Below are 13,983 nucleotides of genomic sequence, written 5' to 3' on the forward strand. Positions count from 1 at the left end.
CATCTGGCTGCCTGATTTTTTTTTAAAGGTCAAGAAATTGGGACTTTACTATACAAGCCAAGTTTGTGAAGTGTCAATATTTTTATGAAGTGAGTAGTGAGGTACTTGGAGAGATGGCTCAGTGGTTAAGAACACTGGTTGCTCTTCAGTGGTCCTGGGTTCAATTCCCTGCACCTACATGGCAGCTCACAGCCATCGGTACCTCCAGTTCCAGGGGATCTGATGCCCTCCTTTGGCTTCTGAGGGTACTAGGTGTATACGCCAAGTATGTCCTGCATATACATACACACATAGACATACACACATAGACATACATGCATAGACATACATGCATAGACATACATACATAGACATATATACATAGACATATATACATAGACATACATGCATAGACATACATGCATAGACATACATACATAGACATATATACATAGACATACACGCATAGGCATACATGCAGGAAAACATACATCTACATAAAATAATAAAGTGTAAAGACTTAAATAGGGGTTGGTGTTCTCTGGTTTATTGCTTTGCCTCAAAAGACACTTAAGGAGCCAGGCATGGTGGTGAACGCCTTTAATCCCAGCAGTCTGGGAGGCAGAGGCAGGCGGATCTCTGCCAGTTTGAGGCCAGCCTGGTCTACAAAGTAGTCCAGAACAGCCAGGGTTGTTACACAGAGAAACCCTGTCTCGGAAAAAAAAAAAAAAAGCAATAGCAACAAATAAACAAAAGACACTTAAGGGAGACCGCTGGGCTGAGGTCATGGGCTTGTAGGCTAAAACCATATGTTTAGGACAGTTGGTCAAAGCAAAGGTGTTGGACATTGACTCCTTTCCGAAGGTACTTAGCTCAGCTAAACCTCATATTGCACAGGCCTTTGAAAGACCCACCGGAAGGAAGCCTGGTGGGCTCTAGTCACTGCAAACCAAGGCAGGGAGGAGTGGGGCTTCTCAGCCCGACCCTGTCACCATTTGCCACTTTTCTTCTCAGGAGGATTATCTTGAGCATTTCCCTGACCTCTGCTGTAAGATGCCCATAGCACTGTTGTGTGTGATAAAAATGTCCCTGGTCATAGCCAAATGTCCCCCAGGGGTGAAATTGTGCCCTCACTTAAGATGACTGGAGAAGAGCAGCAATGGTCAGGCTCCAGGGAGGCATGGTTAGACCAAATCAGAAAGCTTGCTCTAGGATTTGGCAGTGAAATGAGAAAGACACAGACACAAATCAGCAGGGCAAAATATTTCAATTTAGTCAAGCAATTCTTTGTTAGAGAAGTGACCACAAATCCATACCGTTTGCATATTTGTTTTACAGGAACAACCAATTTAACCTCGTTTACATCTATCGAGTATATAAATGAGAAGGAAGGCTGGAGACACAGCTCAGTTAGTAAAATGCTTGTGTAGCACACATGAAGCAGGGCTTGATCCTCAGAGCTCCTTAAACCGTGTGCGGGAAAGGCACTTCCATCTCTGTAAACTGGGTATGAAGGCACACACTTCTGTCTCTGTAAACTGGGTGTGGGGGAGGCACACACTTCCATCTCTGTAAACCGGGTACAGGGAAGGCACACACTTCCATCCCAGCACTGGAGATAGAGGGAAAAATGAGGCACACAGACTGTTTTGGTTGCTGCTAGTTAGGTTGGTTTGGGGTTTTGAGACATGGTTTCACTATATGGCCCAATCTCATGAGCTTTTTGCCTTGGCCTCCTAAGTGCTTAGAAAATAACATTTAAAAATGTGGCTAAATGAAGCTATAACAACAGAGAGTCTCTCTCTCTCTCTCTCTCTCTCTCTCTCTCTCTCTCTCTCTCTCTCTCTCTCTCTCTCTCTCTCCTGTCTTGTAGCTCAGGCTGGCCTGGAACTCACTATGTAGCTCAGGCTGGCCTGCAGCTGGAAGCCATCCTCATCCCTCAGCCTCCTAAATGCTGGGATAATGGCTCTTTATTCCGCAGGCCATCCTGTCTTTTCCAGCAGGGATTCAGCTTGGTTCTTAAAGACCAAACGATTGAGGACACAAAGAGACAACCAAGCCACGTTCTAGTAAAACTCCAGTTACATAAGAAGGTCAGACTTAGCTCACAAGACAAAAAGCCTCGATGGGTAGAGGCGCCCCGGGAAGGCAGTGACCAGACAGTAGCAACTGACACCGTGCATACCTCTGGCGTGGAGAGAGGCCAGGACTCTGAGATCTGACTGTTCACACTGTGGGTCCCTCACTGTTAGCTTGCAAGTTAACAGATCCTACCTAACTGATGGTGACAGACTCGTACCTTAGAAGCAGGGTAGGGCATAGATTATCCCCAACTGTGGATGCCATTGTTCTGTCTGTAGTGATCTCATCTATGAGCTCAAGGGCAGACAGATGTTTTGTGCCAGTGAAGAGAGAAACCATTCGCTGTCGTACCCAACATGACTGATGACCAAGGCCTGGAAAACTGCTCTCTTTTAGCGTGGTACATTTTTGTGCTTTATTATAAAAGAGGAAGGCTGGGCTTGGTGGTGCACCCCTGTAATCCCAGTGCTCAGGAGGCAGAGACAGGCAGATCTCTGAGTTCAAGGCCAGCCTGGTCTACAAAATGAGTCCAGGACAGCCAAGGGTACACAGAGAAACCCTGTCAGGGGTGGGGTGGGGGGAGGAAAGAGGAAATTGGGCCAGAGAGATGGCTCAGTGGTTGAGACCACTGGCTGCTCTTACAGAGAACGAGAGTTCAATTCCCAGAACCCACATGGCAGCTCACCATTTCCTGAAACTCCAGCTCCAAGAGATCTGACACCATCACACAGACATGCATATACCAGTGTACATAAAATAAAAAATAGATCATGTCTGGGCTGGAGAGATGGCTCAGTGGTTAAGAGCACTGTCTGCTCTTCCAGAGGTTCTGAGTTCAATTCCCAGCAATGACATGGTGTCTCACAACCACCTGTAATGGGATCTGATGGCCTCTTCTGGAGTACATTCAGATAGGGCAGTCATAGAAAAATCTAAAATATAGAGAGAGATGGGGGTAGGGGATCACTGAGACAATAGGATGAAATCCAGATTATCTGATGAGGCAAATTTAGGAAGATGTGGACTGGCAGTCAATAGATCTTTGATTACTCCATTTGGGGTTGGCTCCACAAGCTTAGGCAGAACATCATGGTGATCAAAGCATATGCCTGGTTGCTGGGGGAGGGGGGGTGGGGGTGGGAGGAGGTGGGAGGGTTCTTCACCTCAGGCCAGACTGGAAGCAGAGAATGAAGAAGGAACTGAGGACCACTGAAGACCTTCAAAGCCATGCCCCTCAACCTGCTTCCTCCACACTAAATAATAAATAAATGCATGGAAAAATGAGTTATTTCGTTTTTTGGGTTTTTTTGTTCCAGGTTGGCCTTAAACTCTTAATGTATGTTATATATTTTAACAATAACCTCCTAGCAGGGCACAGTGGTGCACACCCACCTGTAATCCCAGCACTCTGGGAGGCAGAGGCAGATGGATCTCCATGAGTTTGAGGCCAGTCTGGTCTACAAAACAAGTCTAGGACAGCCAAGGCTACACAGAGAAAATAATAAAATAAATAAATTAAATTAAATTAATCTCCTTATTGTTGGTGTTACAGGATTATGTGTTATCATGACCAGCTAAAATTTTTGTGGCAGTAAAATATACGTAAGGTAAAATTTACCATGTTAACCATTTTAAGATACACCTCAATAGTTTGTATTACACGTGTTATTGTGTAATTATCGCCACCGTCCATATCCAGAATTCTTTTACTTCCCATGATGAAATTCCATATCCACTGGATAATAGCTCCTCATTCTCCCTCCCAGCCCTTGCAACCAGAACGCTCTTTCTGTAGTAATGGACTTGCTTATTTTGGACTTTTCATGCAAATATCATCATACACCTGTGAGCTTTTGTATTTGATACATTTTCAGTTAGGATAATATTTTCAAAGTTCATCTGTGTTGCAGCATATAGGAATTTATTTTCTCAGGCTGAATAACATTCCATTAACTAGGTTTACCATGTTATAGTTATCTATTTATCCATAGCTGGGTATTGGGTTGTTTCTAACTTTTTGGTAATTATGAATGATGCTGCTATAAATGTTCAGGCATGGTGTTCATGAGCACAGGAGAGGAAAACTCTGTTTCTTAGAGTCTGAGAAGATGTGTGGGCAAGCAATATACCTATATTTCAGTGTGGACTCTGGATGTCTGATAGAAACTTAATGTGAAGGGAGAAGACATGAACTTTCTCTAGGGACCAAGCAGATGATTTCCCAGACTGTGGTTTATGGAACACATGAGTTCAATAAGGAGGTGAAGAACTCAAAACAGAGGCAGTGGCTCTATGTTCAAATGCATCCAGGAAAAGCTGTGGGTTTTTTTCCTCTCCATGTTTTCCTATGAAAGGCTCTGACAATGTGCCGTTTGTAAAGATTTCCCTTTACCAGACACACCTAGCTGGTATTGGAAAGAATATTCTAAATTTACCCTCTGAAGGTGTGTTCTGCAGATGGGGTGGGCTGTTGACTGTGCTGACACCCAACATTAAGGTGCATGTAGAAACCAGGCCATAGTAGAAATCCCTCTAGCGATATGGTAGGGCCACAGTATCCAAGCCACATTGCAGTTTCTAATAATTCACTTCATTGTTTTAAAACAGCACAATTCCAAAACTGTGTGCAAAGAAAACTCCAGATCTTTATCACTGATGGAGAAGAAAGTGGTCTACAGACATGTGTAGAAGGAATCACTTGTGTCTGTATGGAAGCACTACCCATCAGTAATAAACTTGATGGCCTACAGCTTAGGCAGGAAATAGGAAGTGGAACATCATCAGGCAAAAAGGGTTCTAGGATAAAGCGAGGTACATGAGATACATCCTGGGGAGAGGTGAGAATGACAGAGGTAACCAGCCATGTGGCAGAATATAGATTAATATAGGTCATTTTAAGTTATGATCTAGTCAGAGAAGAGCCTAGCTGTATGGTCTAGGTACTTGTAATTATATTTTTAATCTCAGAGTCATTATTCTGGGAGCATAAGGCCAGGGGGTGGGGGGTGGGGAGTACAACAGACATGAACACAGACACTTGAATTTCATGGGTTGGAAACCATAAAAGTAGTTAATCATCAACAGGTAATGACCAATTCTTTTTCCCTTTAGTTAAAACTTGCACTCTCTGTTCCTCTCATTTTATGCTTAAATGTAACATCTTAACACAAAATGAAAATGGGATGTAGGCTTGCCAAGGGTGCACCTGGCAGGGGTGGGGGATAGCTTTAGCATGTCATTGAGGTCCTGGGTCCAATCCTCAGTACCAAGTAAATAACGTTTTTTAAAAGAATGTCTGGATTGGTAAGACACCTCAGCAGGTAAACATTCTTGTCACCAAGTCGGACAATCTGAGTTGATTCCCCAGACCCCACAGGGTAGGAGAATCAACTCCCCAAAGTTGTACAGTCCCCAGAATCAAGACAGAAGGAAAAAAAAAGACTTAATGTCCTAACAAGATAAGTCCTTTACACTTCAGAAATAACATTTTATGGAAGCCTTGCCTCGCTCTACCAAGAGTTTATATGTTTGGATGTTAAGTGATTCCTACCAGCTCATGTGTTCGAACATTTGATCCCAGTTCAGTTGGTTCTATTTTGGAAAGTTCTAGATCCTTTATGAAGTCAATCCTTGCTAGAAGAATGGGCCACTGGGGGTGGGCCTGGGGTTTTATGGCCTGGTCTCTGGCCCTGTCTACTTTCTGCTTCCTGACTGAAGAGCCAGTGTGACCGGCTGCTCACAATCCTGATGCATAACTTCCCTACCATAACAGACTGTACCTCCTCAAACAGTAAGACAAAAGAAATGCTTCCTCCTTTAAATGGCCTCTTGTCTGGTGTTTACTCAAAGCAACAAGAAATACAGCCCATAAAAAAAATGTCAGCTGAGGGTGGCCTCGCCTACCAAGCTGTGGAAAGTGCTGATAGCCAAGAGTGAGTTCTTGGCGGCTGGCACAGAGGAGAGAGAAAGGGAAGGTTTCCCCACACACTGTTTTCTGAAAGTCCCAGGACGAAAGGATGGAGCAATTGCTCATCTGAGTTACAAATGGGACTTTCAGACTGACCTGTGCACTGAGATAAAACAGTTCTAGTGTTTGCCTGCATGCTCTATTCAGCGTGGAGATGGGCTTGCTCTTTAGCCCAGGCTAGCCTCTACCTTGGCTTCTGCTTCTACCCACAAGTACACTCCAAAGCATCTTGGAGTCATTTATAATACAGAAGCGCAAGCAAACGCTGGGTAAATAGTCGCCTCTCTGTCTCCTTCAGGCAACAATGACCAGAAGTCTGCACGCGTTCAGTACAAACAAAATGTTTTTTTTTTTCTTGAGTGTTTCCTGTCTGTAGCTGGCTGACTAGTGTGGGAGCCGGAGATCTTAAAGCATCGTCAGTGCTGGCATTTAGTGCATTTCCTTTTTTTTTTAAAGGTCCTAGAGACTGTGCTGATGGCATGCCACTGCGGTGTCTTCCCAGCTGTTCTAAATCTTTTAAAAAGAGTTTTGAGACAGGGTCTTATTCAGTTGACCAGTCCACTCTCAAACTCACTATGTATAACCCAGACAGGCCTTGGACTTGCAATCCCCCTGTCTCGGCCTCCAAAATACCTGGAATTATAAGCCTGTGCCACTAGGCCCATGTCATTTCATATTTATAACAAGGTCCCAAACTACTTGTCTAAATTTCTAAAAATAGATTAACACTTACATTTCAAACTCACAGGTTTCTTCCTGTCAATGGGGATTACCGAAGGTAAGGATATATCAGGACAACCTCCCCAGCTGGAGAAACATGGGGGCCTTTCTTACCTCTACCCCCCAGGGTTCTGATTTAGTCCTTGGCTAAAGCCCCAGAATTTGCATTTACATCAAGTTCCGGAACCATGTTGAACACCGTGGTAACTGCCAAGGAACAAGAAATGCCTCTCGCTGATGTCATGCTACAGTACATGGCTGAATGTTCCTAGAGGAGGATTGGTGGACTGAGGTAGAGGGCACCCTGGGCACTGGGCATGTGTTAGCAATGCTGTTGGAGGTTGGTCTGATGTATATTGATGCTAATTACAGCTCGTTGCCTTTTAGTGTACCCCCAAACATTGCTATGTAGTCTTGCCTAAAAACATATTTCTGCTTGACCAATAAAAAAGCCAATACACCTGGGCAGGTACATTGCGGGGTGTAGCTAAGGGTCACTGGCTTTGGAAGACAGAGAGGTTCTTGGGAAGGGAAGCACTCAGGGACCAGAATAGGGTCTTGGGAGGGTGATGAGAGAGGAAGAGGAGAAGGCAGGAGGCTGCCGCCATGGGTTAGGAGTAAGAAAGCACACGGCCAGCATGGATGGAGATTCGGCCCAGATGAAGGACACTAGCAAGTATTTTGGATAATGGGTAGGAGGTAGCGCAGTAGAAATGATTAGAAACAGATGACATGGGATTGGGGCGGGGTGATATGGGAGGTAGTTCAGGGGATTAATATTTGTCCTGCCCCAGGTGAACCAAGGCTATTTTAAAATATAACAGGTGTTTGTGTTTTTATTGATTGACAGTAGGTTAGAAAATACCGACACAGTAATTATAGCCTAGTAATAAACATTTACTAGGCCATACCTTTAAATTAACCATAACACATTACTAGGGTTAGCAGTTAGGGTTTAGGGTTTAGAGTTTAGGGTGTAGGGGTTGGGGTTAGGGTTAGCATTAGGATGGAATAACTGTTGAAAATGTGTTTAAATCCCTACTAGCATTGGAGTAACTTAGATTCTTGTTGTGACCACCCCTTCTGTGCTCTTTTACGTCTACATGGTAGAGTGGGGTGGGGCTAGGACTCTCTAATTGGCAGCTGTGTCTTGCTTCCCTGCCTGTCTTCGGTAAAAGAACCTTCAGCTACCCAGCCAGATTGACCTCTCTGATGCCGATACCAGCCGTTTTGAACACTCCATGAACACCTTGAAAAGCTATGTAGGTAATACCAGTGCTTGCTCTGGCTCCTGAAGGAAGTTCTGTTGTGGGAACCAAAGCACCAGAAGTTTTGCTGTGGTCAGTATCAGTGAACTGTGGCACCACTGTCACCTTGTCTACTTGGGCCAGAGGGGGAGCGGTTCCCGTACTGTTGAGTCTGAGTCAGGCACTAAAAGCATAACGAAGGGAATGGTGCAAACACAAACCTGCGTTTGCATGGAAAGTTTGCTGTGGTTGGTGTAACCCCCACCTCCCCTCCACCCCGGCCCTTTCTGGGTATATAAGAACTGCTCATTTGGTGAGTTGGAGGAGAAGCCCAGCCATTTGACAGCTGCAGAGGAGGCAGCTGGACAGTTGGAGGGAATGGCCAGGTAGGAACAAAGGGGACAGTGGAGGCAGAGAGAGGATGAAGAGCTGAGCCTGAAAAGCATAGCCGACTGTAAAGATCGTGACGAGCCAGATGCAACGGAGCATGCCTTTAATCCCAGGCCTAGGGAGCTCTGCAGAGGCAAGTGGATCTCTGATCAGTTAGAGGCCAGCCTTGTCTATAGTGAGTACCAGGCCAGCTAAGGCTATATAGTGAGACCCTGTCTCAAACAAACAAAGAGAGCCAGAGAAGAGAAATTGAAGGCCCTGGCCACTCAAGGAGTTCTAGAAAGCTGTCAGCCCTACAGGGCCAATGGTCTTGTGCCTACAAGCTACACTGGGCATTGTCAAGGTTGAGCAATTGCAGCTTTGTAGATCTACACAAATGCTGTGTGGCCCATGTGAGAACTGCAACACTTGAAAGTGCCACCTACTGCTCTGCCTACCTACCTGCTGCCAACTGCTCACTATCTTCAGATGCCAAAGGATACAAGAATTGCCACATACCACCAATTGAACCTCCTCTTGCTTGAGCATGGTTTCCATATGGATAGGGCAAACCAAATCTAGCCAGCTGATTGGCAGCAGTAGCACAAATACTCTGGTTATTTCAAAAGTGATTAAGTTAGCCTAGTTAGATGTACTCATGTTTTGGCCTTTGAGGAAGTCACATAAGAAGGCGAAGAAACAGAGGCAGGCAGATCTCTGTGTGTTCAAGGCCAGCCTGGTCTGCAGAGCAAGTCTAGGACAGCCTAGGGAAGGAGAAAACGGGGGAGGAGGAAAAGGAGGAAGAGGAAGAGGAGGAGGAAGAGAAGGAGGAGGAGGAGGAAGAGAAGGAGGAGGAGGAGGAAGAGGAGGAGGAGGAGGAGGAGGAGGAGGAGGAAGAAGAAGAAGAAGAAGAAGAAGAAGAAGAAGAAGAAGAAGAAGAAGAAACAAATTTCTTGAGTTCTAGATATGTTACAGAGTGTCCAGCTGTCCCTACCACGCTTTAAAACATTACCATTATGTCATTTAACAGGCTTTGAAAAACAAAGAGTTTTCAATGGACTTTGTAGAAAAGAAAGGCATCAAAGAAGACATGGTTTATATCCAAATACTCTGGCTAGGAATGCAACCAGGTGGTAGAGCTTGTGCTTAGCATTCAGAAGACCACATGTTCAAACACCAGCACCAGAAAAGGAAAGTCCTGTGTGTCTCCGTGTTTACTAGTGTTGAAGACTCAAAGGAAGACCATACCAGCACCCTTCTGTATTTAGTCACATCTCCTCATGGATCAGGCTTGGAATTGGCAAAGACTTTCTCTGGTCTGAGTGCAAATGTTGGCAGTGTGTATGCAGGTACCAGTGGGTATCAAAGATTGACCAGTGTGGGCAAACACTAGGAACTGCAGCTTCCATTTCCCAGATGTTTACAGCCTCAGACCACTGGCTCCCAGACTCCTATACAGTGTAGATGACTCCTCCCCCTGTGCTGTGCATAATAAACATAGCTTCTGGGGCACTGACTAGGAGATGCACTCCATCTGAGCAAACATAGGCTACCTGATCACAGTTTCACTGTGTCTTTTTCCCTTCTTCCTCTTCCTCCTCTTCCTCCTCCCTCTCTTCCTCTTCTTCCCCCTCCTCCTCCTCCTCCTCCTCCTCCTCCTCCTCCTCCTCCTCCTCCTCCTCCTCCTCTTCTTCTTCTTCTTCTTCTTCTTCTTCTTCTTCTTCTTCTTCTTCTTCTTCTTCTTCTTCTTCTTCTATTCCATTGATGCACCCAGTTGCATTTTCAGGACCAAGCTGTTCAGGCTGCTATAGAAGGTGGCAGAGATGCTCCAGTTAGGAATGCAGCCAAACCAGCACCATGACTTTGGCTCTGTGAGACCAGGCCTGATGTTTGGCATTTGTGCTTGGGGTAGTTTATTAAAATAAATAAATGAAAACAACAATAATCTAAATGAAAAGAAAGTAATGTAGACCTTGACACAAAAGACCAGTTTCAGTGGGGGGATCTGCCATTATGGCCAGCAGGTTCAGACAGCCATGTCTGAACCCTTGCATTCTGATGAGTGTGCTGATTTCAAGTGGATCTGGAGAACCTTAGGACATGTGGTGTCGGGTGTGATGCTGTAGGTGTTACCAACAAAGATGCATCTGGATGCTCAAGCCCATGTGCAGAGATGCCCCTGCCAGGAGCCAGATTTTAATATTGCCACTCTCTGAGACCCAGACAGGGGCAAACTGTCTGAGGGCTGAGAAGCTGGAAGACAGAGCCAATGTGTTGAGAGCAACTGAGCTCTGGTCCCTGCCACCATCCTTGCGAACTTCCTTTCCCAGAAGGAAAGATTCCAGGGTCAGTCTGAATGGTAAGAACTTCCAAAGGAATTTAGAAAGTCATTTCCAAGAACTGAGGACGAGTTGATTCTTCTCATTGAAAGTGCACATTGAGTATCAAGCATATTAATCTTTTAAAAATATATAAATTATATACTTCCTAATGGAATTCCATGCTTTCAAAGATAAGGAAACTGCAAAAGATTCCAAAGAGAGAGAATAGATTACGTTCCTTGGAAAAGAGAAAAATCTCACTGATGCCAAGTTCCTCATTAAGGGCACTTGGCATTCACAGTAGCCAAAGCAAAGTTGTAATGGGAGTTACTTTAAATTCATATTTATCTATAATTCACGAATGAAAATGAAAACCCCAAGCAATTTGTACCACTTTCAGAACATTTATTAAGTGAGTACTTAGAGATGTACTCCAACCATATTAAATATTAATTTAAGAAAAAGATACATGGAATATAAGAAAAATTACAGCAAATAAATAATGTAAGCTCGCAGATAAGCCTGAGTAGTGCATAATGGCACTACTTTGAAGCGTCTGGTAATAATGAAAAAAAAAAAAGTCTCTAAAAGTCCAGGCACAGACTGGGTAAATATGTTGACGCTTCCTTTCTTTCCTTAAACCCTACATATGAGGGGCTGGAGAGACAGCTCAGAAGTTAAGAGCACTGGCTGCTCTTCCAGAGGACCCAGATTTGATTCCCAGCAACTGCATGGTGATTCACAACTGCCTGTAACTTCAGTTCCAGGAGATCTGACATTACTTTCTTGCCTCTGTGAGCACTAGGCATGTATGCCAGGTGCACAGACATACGTGTGTACAAAACACCCATAAACGTAAAACTGAAAAGAATCTTTTAAAAAATACATATGAGAGAAAAGATCCCTTTTTTATAATTCTTTTAAAGATCTGGGTTTTTAAAGTTATGTATGTGTGTATATGTCTGGGTGTGTGCACGCGCATGCACATGCAGAAACATGTGAGCCGGAAGACAGGAAGAAAGCACCAGGGGCCCACCTCCGTCATTTTCCATTTGCTCCTTTGCTGTAGAATCTCTCCCTGAGTTTGGGGGCCAGCTAGACTGGAAAGCAACAAGCTCCAGAGATTCTCTTGTCTTCTCCCTCCTGGGAGTTGGGGTTACAGGGGGCACAGGATGCCCAGCCAGCTTTGTGGGTGCTGATGATCTGAACCCTGGGCCTCATGATGGCATAGCAAACACTCTTAAGCATGAGCCACCTAGTCCGCCGTGGTGGTGCAGGCCTGTAATCCCAGCACTCTGGGAGGTAGAGGCCAGCCTTGTATATGAAGTGATTCCAGGACAGCTAAGGCTACACAGAGAAGCCCTGTCTCAGAAAACAAAACAAAACAACAGCAACAAAAACCATGAGCCATATCTCTAGCCCATCTCTTCCAATTCTGTCAACATTGTTTGTCTATCAAGCCAGCTACAATAGCATTTCTATGCTGGCTCTAAAACTGACCATGGATATCCTTATCATCCCCTTCTGAAATAACATGTTTGCCAGGCAGTGGTGGCACATGCCTTTAATCCCAGCACTTGGGAGGCAGAGGCAGGTGGATCTCAGTGAGTTCAAGGCCAGCCTGGTCTACAAACTGAGTCCAGGACAGCCAAGACTATAACAGAAACCCTATCTCTAGAAATGCTGTCTCAAAAAACCCAAAACCAAAAAACCAAAAACTAAAACAAACAAACAAACAAAAGAATAATAACATGTTCATGGTAGAGTTTTGGCAAGTGGTTATAACTAACTTTTGTGTGACTTGTCTCATGAATAATCGCATTGCTTTGCTTCCTTGGAACAAAATAAAATTCATGGGCATAAAAAAAATCATGGGCATTCTGGATGGCATTTCAGACAGCTTTATCTTGCTAATGGTGTAGGGGAGGGGTATGGATTTTTGGCACATCTGGGAGTCCCTTCACCTTAGAGACATCATCCTGAAGTGTGTAGAAATCAGCAGCCTCTTGCTGTCTATTCCCTGGGCACTGCTGTGCACTCTGGCTTTGCAAACTTGCCCAAATACTTTGTGTGTTGATGTTTCAACTTCTTTTCATTTTGTCAAAGTAACAGTTTCTAGTTCCCATTTTCCTGTGGCTTTGGAGATTATCTATGAAAGAGGATGGTCAACTTTTACTGATGCCTTCCATGAGCTTTTGCAATAAGAAACAGATCCCCAACTAGCCAAGAACACTTGGAGCATAGTGAGAGATGGTATTGCATTTAGAAAGATGAACTCCTGGCCAGGCAAGGTGGTGCACATCTGTAATCCCAGCACTCAGGAGGCAGAGGCAGACAGATCTCTGTGGGTTCGGGGCCAGCCTGTTCTACTAAGTGAATCCGGGACAGCCAAGGCTACACAGAGGAACGCTATCTCAAAACAAACAAACAACAAACAAAATAGAAAGATGGACTCCTGCAAAACAATCCCTTAGAAACTGACTCCCGAAATGTAGGGCGGAAAGAAAAAAAAAAAAAACAGTGCTATTAGGAAATGTTGGGCAGAACACAGATACACAGCAAACAGCTGCCAGCAGTCTCTCCTGTCCTCAGAGGGCACTGGCAAATCTAGACCAAGTCTAAGCTCTCCCCATGGCAGCTCCTCACCTCTACCGGGCCCTGTTCCTCCTGATCTCAAACAGGCTTTCAGCGGATCCCAGCTTCTAATGGATGTTGCACTCAAACAGGCATCAGAGATAGAGTTTGAGGCCAAACTTGCAGCTCAACCCTTTTCAAGCAAAACGTTCTCTAAAATATAATCCTGATTGTCAGGGTGATGGCAAGACATATCATACAAGAGATATCACACACACACACACACAAACACACACACCCCACAGATTGTATATATTTAATAATGTAAGTTAAGAATATTTGCATTAGGGTTGCTTAAATGAAGATCCCTGGCACCGAGATGTTGTCAGTGGAATGTAGTCATTTCAAGCGCCACACACTAAAGCTACTGTAGAAGCAAACAGTTTTCTCTTTTAAATGTTTCTTGGTAGATTTTTTTATAATGTGAGATGGTTCACAATATCGTCTGGTTTTTTTTTTCCCCAGTCCCTCTCCACTCTTAATTTTTTTTTCAGATCTTCTGATACTGAGAAGCTGTAATACCTTTTCATTCCTATTGGAACAGTATGTCCACGTACTGTCTAATGAATATATTTTCATGATTTTTAGATTAAAAAATATATATATACAGACTAATATAGCATCAATATTCCTGGAGAAAGAAAAAAGAAGAAGCCAGGGACGG

Source organism: Acomys minous (assembly GCF_964271855.1).
Source record: "Acomys minous genome assembly, chromosome: 9".
NCBI lineage: Eukaryota > Metazoa > Chordata > Mammalia > Rodentia > Muridae > Acomys > Acomys minous.